Here is a 12227-nt window from a genome sequence, read left to right as displayed (position 1 = left end):
AATGAACCAGATGCTGATGATCGGGTGGCACCGGATTTTAACCCACAATTCCAACCCAAACAGGCTCCCTCAGTTGAGCTCATTACCAGCGAGGGTTTCTCTAACACGGTTCTGGAAAATGCAGTTCGTACAGCAGCAGGAGGATTCCAGTTCAAAATGAGACCTTTTCTGCCCTTTTTCAACCAAGACGATGCTTGGCTACTTCCGAACACACAGGTGAAGCTTCGTTTTGATCTACCACAATCTGAACTTTCCAGGTACATCATGATCAGTGACGGAGGTGGCAGTGCCAATAATGCGGGAAGTGTGGGTGACGTTAACATTGATCTGCTCCAATTGGACTTAGTGTTTGTTACGTACCGAATGGAACCCAGCCTTACGATCGAGTTTGTCTGCCCAAACAACTCTACTTCCACACATGGTGCCCCCATCTCATACAAAAGAGCATAGCCGATGATGCCGGCACGTTCGAACTGTTGCACAATGCCGACATTCCTCGCAGAATGATCCTGCTCTTCACAGATTTTAGACACAGTGCACAGGCTGCTTTTGGTGGGAATCAAGGAGCACATTCTTCCAACAGGTTGGCCATGGGCCATGCAAATCTAAGTCAACTCCGCATTACCGTGAACAACGAGACACTGTTTGTCCTCTCAAATTCCAGGGGATGTGAGCCAGAACGCTGAAGGCCAGCACTTCTAGGATTACAACAAGTCATCCTATCTGCGTGGCTACAATCTGGTTCAAGACTTTTTCGGCAAAACATATGGTACGCAAGTTCCCATCACGGCTGCAGATTATTGCAAATGTTACTTTATGGTGCCAATCAACTTGAATCTGGATCGTTTCCTGGACAATCCCATATCAAGAGGAAACCTATCCATCGGCTATCAATTCAGTGACATTCCCATACTCCAGTGCTACGTCCTGGTCAGCCTGGCGCTTCGATTAAAGTCAACCTTCTTTGCATGGACAAGTACATGTATACTATGAGCAAGGATGAAGGAATCAAAACCGAAGTTGTTTAAATTATTTCCAACCTATTATAAATACAGGAGACCGACCGGTCATCATGGCGGGAGGAGATCTAAAAACCAGACACCCTGTATACGGTGGTGACTTGTCAACGGTGCCAAGGCATCAGAGTGACATATTCTCAATCTTAGGAAACCTTCAAGGTTTGGGTCCTGAAGAAGTTCAGAAGCGCATGTCTACTCCCGAGAATACGAAGATGCAGTGTGGAGGAATCGGTCCATTAGCAGCCATGGCCGGAATGTCACTCATTCCCATGCTTCTCGGGAAAGGTCAATCCGGTGATGTTGTGGAAGCGCAAATGAAAACTGCTCACAATCCTCCCATGCACCGCGGTAGTTTTGCCATTCCACGTGCACTAGCTGCCAAGGCCATACCACTGCTCACATCACTTGCAACCCCGCTGGCAATGGGTACACTGGCATCTCTGGGCGAAAACGTGGTGGATAACATATTCGGTAGAGGGGTAAAGAAAGCAAATGCAAGAGGCAACATGAAGCGTCATCAGCGTCGTACCCCCAAGGCTCCCCGCCGTGCACCGAAAGCAACTCATTGTGTACCGAACGCAACTTGCCGTGGCCGAGTTCGCAAAACCTCGCAGCATGGCAAATCATCATGTAAAACCTGGCAACATTCGTGGATTGATGAAGAACCGAGGAAGAGCACTTTTGAAAGAATTGGGAAACCGATTGTTGAAGAAAGCTTCATCCAGACTTTCTGCACCTCATGGATCATTGACCCGCTCTGAAACTCCTGTTGCACAAAACTTGTCAGAGTTTTAGTAATGCAGCAACATCTGCCGCAAGTGCAGCAAACATTGGACCATACTTTAACATCTAGTCATGGACTTTGCCAGGATGTTTGGATCCCAAAAGAAACCAAAGTTAGAAGGTGCTTTGATGAGCAAGGACACTTCCATACCATGTGCAACACAGCAACAAGATGCGAAAGTACCTTCAGTTTTCAGTAGGTCTTCAGTTCGAGACTAAGGACTGGTTTACGGAAATTCTTCCGGCGTTAAAGTCCTGGGGACAAAACGTTTTGTTCCTGGGACAGAGCAACATGGGTAAATCCTATTTCCTTTTAGTTAACAAGCTCCTGGAACGTGTACAACCGGAGCGCATGGTTGTCAATTCCAACACCCTGCCGATCAATATCGCCTGCCTAGTCTCAAGTCGTTCAAGCACTACAGCACCATGCCGAAATGCATGGAAGCTATGGAGTTGGAACCCAACACCTATGTGATCATTGATGACATCAGAGTGATGGGACTGAAGCATGGAAGTCAAAGAGAGTGTCTCTACAAGTTCTTCACCATGTACAGTCATCATCACAGGTTGAATGTGTTTTTTCTCTCGCAGAGCTTTGACAATATCAAAGACATGAAGATCAATGCAAACTTTCTGTATCTGTTTTGCTTTACTGACAAAAGCCATATCAAGCGTTATATTAACAGTCTGTTTGGTGATGTATGCATTAAATCTTCCCTCACCTTTAAATTGTACGAGTAGGTATTGACAAAATGTCGTAGACCTATCCTAGCTATTGATTGCTCTTCCAACCAATACTTTTTCTTATTGTGATGATATCATGTGCAGCGCACACAACGAGGGGAAAGCCGTTGTTGTAGAGCGCTTCAACAGAACACTGAAATTGAGAATGTGGCGTCACTTTACGGAAACGGGTTCGAATAAGTACCTACATGTCCTGACACAACTGCTGGAACGCTACAACAATGCTAAACACAGAAGCATTGGCATGTCACCAACAGACGCTTTGAATGGTAAAACTCCAAAGGATGCAGCGGCTCAAGATCCTCTTCCCCCGAAACCTTTTAAATACAAAGTAGGTGATGAGGTGAGTCTAGCTGTTACAAAGCGTCATTTTGAGAAGGGCTACACAGCTAACTGGACTGAAGAAGTATTCACTGTGGATGAAGTTCTACCAACATCATCCTGCACCTACAGGATTCGAGCCCTCATGGGACAGCTCATACTTTCTATGAAGCAGAACTACAGCACGCCAGAGAGACCGGTTTGAGTTTCGACAAAGTCTTGAAATACAAGAAGGACAAGCGTCTGGTGCAATGGGAAGGCTACAGCAAGGAAAAATTCAATACAAGGATGAAGAAGAAGGAAGTTGACAGTCTTAAATCTTGAATAACAGCTATGTACAATTTTCATTTCAAATGGAATATGATGTGTGTTTCATGATGATTCTAAAGAAAAATATATATATGTGTGTGTGTGTGTGTGTGTGTGTGTGTGTGTGTGTGTGTGTGTGTGTGTGTGTGTGTGTGTGTGTGTGTGTGTGTGTGTGTGTGTGCATGTGCGTGCATGCGTGCGTGTGTGGAGGTGTGAGCGTGTATGCACGTAGACACACTTTAACAACAGATTGTTAATGTGTAGAAATGTCCTTGTGCCCATAGGCCAGCATGTGAATTCCATCCTCCAGGATGTATTTCTTGGAGTCAAAGCCACTGAGTGCTACCTTCAATGTGCTCTCACCATAGATATGGTGTTTCCGGCTGCGTAGTCCTTTCATCACTCATCTCATTTGTACTTGTTGTGTGAGGCAGCGACGATAGTCATCCATTGTGATCGATGATTTGAGCACCTCGCATTGGACACCTTTTGCCCGCTTGTCACCGCTACCTCCTGCAAACTCACACGCATACATCTCACTCCAAAGGGCGACAAACTCTGAGATAGGCTGTCCACCCAGCTCGCCTTTGAATTTCCCTACAACTTTCCTATTGGCGGTGCTGTGAAGCGGGTGGTCCAAGGGATAATTAGACGTGTCATATGCATCCCCATACTGTTGCATGTCCACGTACACATCTTCGGTCTCTACAGATAATACCAGACTGTCGGTGTCCGTATAGAGCATGTGAAGCTTATCCTCGTAACGTGGTTGAAGCATACTGTAGTAGAAATCGTACATCAATAACTTCGATGGATCGAGAATCGTTGCACCTACGTACACGGGTTTCGTTAGAGTGACCTTCTCCCTTGAATGTTCGACTAATACCAGATTGTTATCGAACACTACGCTTCGAATGTACGAGGGTTTGTTAATACGTCGCTGTATCTTCTCTTCCTCCTCAGTTGCTCTCAGCACACTAAGGTTGATGCGGTTCCTCACGTTCTCCATTTTTTTCGTAGACAGAATTATTCATTGATTAATTGATTGATTTAGAACTCGGATGTTGAGCCAATAATAAATATAGAAAGGAAGAGGACATATGGATATGAGTTGAGAGTAACTCTCCTTCTACTTTGTTCCGTTGGGACTGTAGCTTGTGCTCGTTTTCGTTGCTCTCACCTTCCCCTCTTAGGTCTTTCCCTAACCTTTAACCTTCCGAGTTGGAAGGCTGTCGGTTAGCGCTACGGAGATGTGTTGAAGCTAGGTATCAGGATGTCGAATGTCTCAGTACTTTGTCAGCTTTGTGCCTAGTTGTTGGACTTTCTGACTGTATATAGTATCTGGTTACAGTGATGGAGAGTTACTCTCAACTCATATCCATATGTCCTCTTCCTTTCTAATTGATTGATTGATTTTTATTTCACGGATCCTCCAGAGGCAAATAGATGGCTATCGAAGGGAATCTCTTAAGCAAGTATGGAAAATGAAAAGTATGTTCATGAGCTGTACACGTGAACAAAGTGTGCGAGAAAATAAAGAAAATAAAAAGGAATGTCAAGCACAGGCGTAAATAAATGTTTATCACATTGTAGGAAAATACCTGCATTGATATTTTAGATGTCCCCCCCCCCCTCCCACACACACACCCACACCCACATCCACAAATAGATACATACACACAGACATAAAGAATATATGCCTAACCTTGAAGAAATCCTTCTCAAAATCGGATGTGGCCATCTTTCTCAGTTCTGTGTTCTTTTCAATGTAAGAACGCATCCATGGTTCTTGACGAAATGACAGGATATGATGGACATCAGGCACCTCGACACCGAGAGCCACAAACTGTTGTAGATTCCTGTAGTGCAGAATGTAGCGTTGTTTGGGAAGGAGATTGGGGATCAGCTTTGTTGCCTCAAAACCAATCACCTGAAACACCATACCAATACAATCAAAAAACCCACAATGGGATATATAACATAGAATATTCACCACAATCATCATCACATCCATATTATATGTCTCTTTCCCTCAAACCAGTTAACATCCATATTCACAAAAATAACCATAATCATCAGCAATAATATTGTAGTCAGTGGCGTAGCTCGGGCAATATTTGTATGGATACAGATATCTTTGGCCAACCAAGTCTAGAAGTATTTGAGGTCCTTGATACAGATAACACATGTTTTTCCACTAGATGCTAGGCGAACTATCTGGCAGTTGCAATATACAATACAGAAGCATGTAATTGATAGCAAACGTTAGTACACGGTTTCAATTTATATATAAACACAGCCTTTGTGTTACGATTACGAGTCAACAATGGACGAAGCAGTTCAACCCACAGATTTAGTAAACTACAGGTTATGTATTGTATTCTTCACTAGTTTGAGGGAAAGAGACAAACGGGAAAAGTCTGAAGAAAAATTTGACTGTCACCACCAGGACTCGAACCAGAGACCCTCGCTTGTAGCTAGCGATGCTCTAACCACTGAGCTATGGTGTAGTCGTCATCCCAGCAGAGACTGTTCAACATTTTCTTCAGACTTCCTAACTCACACTTCCTGTGAATCCACACAGGTGGGTGGGACGAAGCCCGCACTGTACCCACACACTTCACGTACACTCTAGCACGCGGGGAACCCCAAGTCATAAAATCTTTACTAGTTTGTGGGAAAGAGAAAAACGGGAAAAGCCTCTGTGCTACGCTTACGAGTCAACAATGGACGAAGCAGTTTCGCCCACAGATTTAGTAAACTGCAGGTTATGTATTGTATGCAGCAATTAGCAACAAATACATGATACTGGTTCAGAGTGGTGTGAGCCGTGGCGTTAAATAAATAAATAAATAACCACCCCTTTCAGGCGACAACCTGGCTGGAAAACTGAAGCGCAGAAAGGGTGAATTGTTCTGCGGATACATTCGTGAATTTTGGTGCGGGGCCCGGGGCCAGTGGACAGTGTGGATTCTTAAATCAGGGAAGAGCACGCATGGATAGACTGCATGGTATGTCGACACAGATCTGATTCAGTACGCGCGCGGCACACGGTGATGAGAAGTGATCTTTTATGCGTGGTGGTGTCGCCTCATTTGAATTGAAGGTGTCATGGGAGCGTCAGGCGAAAACATCTACAGCCACCATTCTGGCAGTCGTACTGCACGAGGAGGAGGCGAAGGCGATCGTCCAAATCGTGTCTATGGAGTGTAAAATCAAGGAAGCGCAGCGTAGCTTGGAGGAGAGGAAAAAATGTCGACGTTTTGCAGGGGACGCACTTGCAGATGCACCCTGGGACACCAGCAGCGATGAAACCTAGAAGGTCAGGCCAAAAGCGACACAGTAGTTATCTATCTACCGTCTCTTGGTTGACTTTTTAGTACAGGTGCTCCTTTGTACATTATATGCTTGAGTTCTGAAGTGAAGCGCACATTTTAATAAGTCTGACCAAGTAGAATACTGGATATGGGGATCATAATGAAGATGTTTGTGTTTTTTCCGTGACCCACCCCACCCCTCCTCCCGTTCCATCTCCCCATGCAATTTTTCGAAAATGGGCATTCTCACACACGTCATAAAGGTCAATTCTTGATAGATACGATACATATTACAAAGAATAATCATACTGGAACGAACACTGAATATCGCAATGGAGAGGAGGATGAGGAAGGTAGTATTTTACTTTATAAACTTCAGTGCCTATCCCTCAAACCAGTGAAAATTCAGTTCTTATTGCCGTAGGCAGTATTTACTTTATAAAATTCAGTGTCTATCCCTCAAACCAGTGAAAATTCAGTTCTTATTGACATAATAATGATGATTTCATCAAGCTAGTATCAGATGAGAGACTACTAAGTTTACTCTTCGAATACAATGTACGTGTGAGGATGGATTAGCCCATGACCTCTTCCGTGACACACAGTACGGGGTGGAGTTATTGGATGCTCTGATATACACTAATGCCCCTAATGGTTCCAGATAAGTAAGCAGAGTTACTCTGACCTAAAAATGTTACATGCACACTACCTTCCTCTTCCCCATTGCAATAGTGACGATAGGGTTCAAATCATCATAGTCGGCCTCATGACGCGTGCGTTTGGTCTTAGACTCATCACGAAAGCTGCGATCATGCACTGTGCAGGTGCCGTCTGTGGCCACATTGATGGTGTTCATCTCGACGTTGACCTTCGTGATGCTTGTGGGCACGGCCTTCAGTTTCATCGGGGACAACTCCACGAGATTTATATCCGACAAACGAATGCAGATGCTGACGTTGATCATGTTGATGATTCTCATAAATTCAGGCACGTCGATTGCTTCTGTTTCTTGAAATACGTTCTTGATGCGTGTTGTAATTCTCTCATCAACACGCTGGGAGGCCCGGACGTAATTCTCCTTGGGTTTCAGCATGATATGCAATAGCACGGGATCATCGGCTTCGCTGAGATCACCGAAGTCGGTAACATCAACATCTTGTGGCAGGAGAATCGGACATTGGCCAGCACCGAACTTGCCGTTACTGATTCGAATCAGAAACTCCCCAATGGCGCTTGGTGTCATATCTTGACGACTAACAAACCCATCATCAAGAATATCCTCCAACTCGTGCCTCTGTGTGAAGCACTGTATTTTCCTGATCTCAATCTGCCGCTCTCATGACACACGGAATAAAAGGAATACATTCCAGTATAATGGCTGCTGGGGTTGGTGTGACGGCAGGTCCTCCTCATCAACCGGCGGGATAAACGGCGTGTCAGTTGTCAACCAACGAAATGGTATGCTACATCTGGAGCTACTCATACTGGTTGATAAAGAGACTACAGTTGAATGAGTGACTAATCCTCTATGTATTCGGTTATAATGTCAATAGATTGATGAGGTTAAAGGTCATCCTGAATGTAGGTGACGACCTTGGAGAACACGGTGAAAACGGTGGGTGCCAAAACCAAAATGTTGCTCGCGGCATGACGTGTCTTTTTTTCGTTTTCGCATTCGGAATCTTTCGATTGGGATAAGTCAATTAGTTTTTATCCATGTCCGTAATCGAAAGGTCCATGAGGTGTAGAATTATTCTAGCTTTCCTCTCGTATAATTCTTTTCGACATACAACATTTCTTATTATGGGCGGACTTGAAAATGATCCCACTTATGGGCTCACAGCACCTCAGTAAGTGGGTGAGGACAAGGTGCAGAAAAAGGATTGACGGCATATCAGAGTATCCGTCCTGGGATTGTCTGAAGCGTCGAATCAACAACTCATCATTGCGCGAAATACTGCATCTACATGTACATGTACATGTATGAGCGACATCCACATAAACTGCTGGGACCATGGTTGTGTACTCTTTTCTTTAAATGTTTTACTGCCAGAAGTCGTCTTCATATAATGAGGCAGACATGCCTGTTTGTTGTACCACTTTAAATAAATCCAAACAACCAACCAACCTGTACTGTAGCAGTACTTCCGAGTTCCCGCATGGGAGCTCCCTCACTGTGTGAGCAATAGCAGCCTCATCGGACCAGTTCAATGCGACGCGGAGAGTCCGACACTGAGGAGGATATTGAAGAAGTCAGAGACAGGAAGAATGGTTGATTTACAACTCAACTAGCAAGGCTGCACACCATGAAGTTCCACTCACCTTCGTGCCGTCCTTCTTGGAATGCAGAAATAACGCTTCTTCTCGAGAACACAGCCTGTGACAGAGAAAAAGGAAGGAGCATCGCCATCGGCATTGGCCCTCTGCTATCACCGACTGCCGAGTTGCACAGTTCACTCTAACAAGACTGAGGACGTTCAAGAACTCCCCACCCATACCATCATTGGAGTAAGAGGAAAGGTCAGATTGCCTAGTTCCACCCAGCATTCCTGGATGCCAGGATGTGCTGCCCCCTCCCCCCCCCCCCCCCCCCCGCCTCTCCATTCTACTGCCTGGAAAGGGCAACAAACATATGTGACAGCGTTCACCAGTACAGACGGAGGAGAACATGGGAGAAGGCAAAAAGGGCAACACACATGAACCCCTTATAAACAAGCAGTGGCAACTCTAGCACCAGTAATGTTGGACTTAAATCCCAGCCATTGCCACCGGATTCCCACGCTTCTTCTTCGTCGTCTTCCAGTTCCCAGGTTCCATCTTGCAAATGCTCCTTCCCGTGAGTAAGTGCAGTCCTGGCCTGGGTGGATGCGCAGTACATTGACGATGGCGGAGATGGAGCAGGTCGGGGAGCCGGCTAGGGGTCCCGAGAGCAGATTGCTTCTTCTTCGTCTCCCATCTTGGAAGCACTCCTTCCCGTAAGTTCAGTCCTGGGAGTACAGTCCGAGGAGGACGTCGGAAAAGGCAAAATGCAACACACGTGATCCCCTTATAAGCAAGCAGTGGCAACTCTAGCACCAGCAATGTTGGACTTACATCCTAGCCATTGCCGCCGGATTCCCACGCTTCTTCTTCGTCGTCTTCCAGTTCCCAGGTTCCATCTTGCATATGCTCCTTCCCGTAAGTAAGTGCAGTCCTGGCCTGGGTGGATGTGCATTACATTGACGATCGTGGAGATGGAGCAGGTCAGGGAGCCGGCTAGGGGTCCCGAGAGCAGATTGCGGCCACGATGCCGGACGCCAGTCAGTATGAAGTAGGGAATTGCGGACCACCACGTAGATTGGGGTCGCGGGGTCATAATCCACGGGCACTACTCGTACGTTGCTCCAAAAAGGGCACTGCACTGTTCCACAGTTGCTGTTAGCGGTCGCTAAAGGCACTTGGAAGGCTGGTAATTGGGTCACGTGTCAACAAAGTGTCAACAAAGTGTCGACCAAGTGTCTTTAGCGGTACACTAATTTTGGTGTCCCCAAACTGAAAACATCGAGCACCAGTATGGAAAGGCTTTAGACAGAAAGCCTTTCTAATGTAGCGATGACACATCGCGATCGCGGCTCCGAGAACTCCGCACCAAAATTCACACACCGTATTCGCAGAACAATTCACCCTTTCTGCGCTTCAGTTTTCCAGCCAGGTTGTCGCCTGAGAGGGGTGGTTATTTATTTCGATCAGCTACTTCTCGGCGACCTATTCTGTAATCTTGATTCGTGAGCCGCCACATTGTGAACGACAGCGAGAGAGATCAGCAAACTGGACGGCGTGATGCTGGTGCCTTCTGGACCCTTTTCTGGATGACGAGTTTACTGAAATTCTGCGAAGGAAACAGCGACTGCAGCGATTTATCCTTCAGGATGCACTCGAGAACGATCGCCCAGGAGTTGCTGGTACTCCGTGACAATTCGATATCGCATTGGGGTGTTGATTTCAGCACCAGGCCTTCCCTGTGTTGCGCAAGAAGCAACAGGAGGTCTCTGACGACAAACTTTGGACGCGAAATGCGCGAGTCGACTAGAATTTTGAGGCGCTGCCTCCTTTGGCTTTGGAGTTAGAGCTACATGTATATCCTCTTCAACATCACAAATCGACAACTGAAGGACATTGTCACAGTATGTAGCTGGAAAGTTTATTCCGTCCTGAGATTATTTAAATTAAATTTATTTGTTTACCTTGTTGTTGTGCCGTTGTGCCTTATTTGACCCAAAAGTCAAAGGTGACCCCCCCCCCCCACGGCTGTTTGACGGCCACCACTTTACAATATGGCGGCCTTCGCCCAGGTTTACGGTGATATTCAAAAAATATTCTGAAAACTGAAAAAGATTTCAAGATCCTGTGGGATTCACGCGAAAACTGTGCTTTGTCAAGGTAACAAACACCGCGATCGGGACAAGGATTCAAACTTTCGAAGTCGCACAACAAAAAGTATTCAGCTTCGACAACAACAAACCAGGAAAGAAAAGGAGGAGAAGGTAGACAGCCACGCACAGCAGGTTTTTGCTGGACGACGTCTCTTCCTGTTGTCATTACACAGCTCAAATAGGAGTCAGCAGTACCGTTGTTATTTTTCTTACCTGGATCAGGGCTGAAATGGCCAAGCTGCTGCGTCCAGGACCTGAAGATCACTGCTCGAGCTCGAACGCCTTGCGTTTTCTTGATGCCGTGGCGGGACGAACAGCGTCATGTTGTGGCCAATGTCCCGACGAGATGTTGCTGGCACATTGCTGTGAGGCGCTGCAGAGTCCCAGGAATGGCGTTATAATCGAAGCTGAGCCTGTTGAATCTGGCATGAATTGACTCTCTGCCCTGCTCCACGAGTAGACCCAGACCGACTCCAAATTTCCTGGTGAACGGGACTGTGTGCTCCTCCAAGAGATGTAGTTTCGGAGTTATGTTGCCGAGCTGCCGGGTGATAATGGATTCTCAGCATTTCTGAAGAAACAGCTGGATGCAGTCAGCCAGCTTTGAGATGTCCGCCTCTGACATGCTGTTGCAATGGCTGAAACGGTGGCTGCAGTCGGCATATCCCGAAAACAATCCATGGTACCGCTGCTGCAAGATTTCTGCATCAGCAACGAGCTGCTGGCAACGAGGAAAAACCACCTCAACTGGAGCAGACATCAGTGCTCTTAGTACGGCAGGCTGCAGTGTGCGATGTACATGGTTGCCCACGAAGGCACCGCCATGGTAGGCTTGCCGATCAACATTGTGTGCTTGGAGCACAGCCTCGAGACTTGATGCGCATGGTCCTGTGACTTTATTGTTCTTTCTCATCTCGTCTAAGTAATGTACGAGCTTGCTGTGCTCAGCACTTGTCGCAGTGAAGGCGTCGCTGGCGTCTTTCCACAGTTGCTGTATTGCTGCAGCTACAGTGTCTATGTTGACGTTGGGAAAGCTGGTCGGTGCGTGTTGCTGCAAGAGCACTGCATATTGGAGCTGCTGCTGTAGTTCATCGCTTTTTGCCTGGGCATCCTCCATAGCTTGCCTGGCGGACCGAACTTTGTCGCTGAGAACTGTTAGCTCTTGAAACTGGAGCTGATCATCTGCACACGGCTGGAGAGTTGCTGCTGCCAGTTTCACGTCCAGTTGTTTGACTTCAGCTAGGTAGATGTCATACAGCCATGCGAAAATGCCGAGATCCAGATGAAAAGAGGGAATAACAACGTTGCTGACGGGAATTGGC

Source organism: Sycon ciliatum, chromosome 6, assembly GCF_964019385.1.
Source record: "Sycon ciliatum chromosome 6, ocSycCili1.1, whole genome shotgun sequence".
Classification (NCBI taxonomy): domain Eukaryota; kingdom Metazoa; phylum Porifera; class Calcarea; order Leucosolenida; family Sycettidae; genus Sycon; species Sycon ciliatum.
The sequence above is the reverse complement of the archived record's forward strand: the minus strand, read 5'-3'. Positions refer to the sequence as shown.